Source organism: Triticum aestivum, chromosome 2A, assembly GCF_018294505.1.
Source record: "Triticum aestivum cultivar Chinese Spring chromosome 2A, IWGSC CS RefSeq v2.1, whole genome shotgun sequence".
NCBI classification, from domain to species: domain Eukaryota; kingdom Viridiplantae; phylum Streptophyta; class Magnoliopsida; order Poales; family Poaceae; genus Triticum; species Triticum aestivum.
Window position 1 is genome coordinate 12,809,594 of NC_057797.1, and position 1,201 is coordinate 12,810,794.

Here is a 1,201-nt window from a genome sequence, read left to right on the forward strand (position 1 = left end):
CATAACATTTTAACAAATCTTTATCGTGTGTTTACAAAAAATCATCATCGCATATTAAATAATATTCATAGTACATTTGAAATTATTTGTTGTGTATTTAAAAAACAAAATTTATCATCTCTTTCAAAAAAACACACACCATGTGTTTTTAAAATGTTCAACATGTATCAAAACAAAGTTGATCATGTATTAAACAATGTTCATAACACCTGCAAAATATTTACATGTTTTAAAAAAATCAGTGTGTTTACAAAAAAAAAATTGTGTATTTTTTTTCAATGTGCATTTAACAAATGATCAACATATATTTCATAAAATAGTTAGCGTGTGTCTAAAGAAAGTCCAATTTCTATAAAAAAAATATGTTCAACCTATAATAAAAAAAGAAAAATCTATTTTAGAAAATGGAAATAAAAAAGTCAAAAAGGAAAATCGTATGATAAAATCGATAAAAACTACAAAAGCAACAAACAAACAAAAAACTTGATGAGAAACTTCCCAAAACAATAATCGATAATATGAACAAATGATGACTACTTAAAAAATGTTTGGGAATTAAAAAAATACGAATATGAAAAAAATACCAAGTTCAAAAATTATTGGCCCATAGGAATAAATGTTCAGGAGTTCATAAAAAAATTCAAGCACCAGGAAATTCACACAAACTAAATACACGGTCAGGAATTTAGAAAATGGTTGAGATTATGAAATAGAATGTTGATGAATTGAATAATTGTTCACAAATTCAACAATGTTTGCGAGTATGAGAAAATTTTCATGACTTAAAAAAATGTTCATTGATAGAAAAAAAATCTTGACTTCAAACAAATGTTTGTGGATTCAAAAATGATTGTGATTTTAAAACTATTTCGTGATTTGGAAAAATATTAGAAAAAATATAAAGTGGTTCAGTTGTTGAAATGTTTCAATAATTGTCATGAAAATTCAAAAAATATGCATGAATTCAAGAAAATGTTCATGAGTTCAAATACTCCTTAGGGTTCCAATCAACTTCATGAATTCATACAATGTTCATGGATATAAAGAAAAACTCCATGAGTTCAAGAAAATAATTGCAGATTCAAAAAAAATGTTTGCTAATTAAAATAATATTCATGAACTCAAATCATATTTGCAAGAAGAGAAAGAAAAGATGATGAAGTAAGAGAAAAAAGTTCACCAAAAATGGCCATCATAGAAG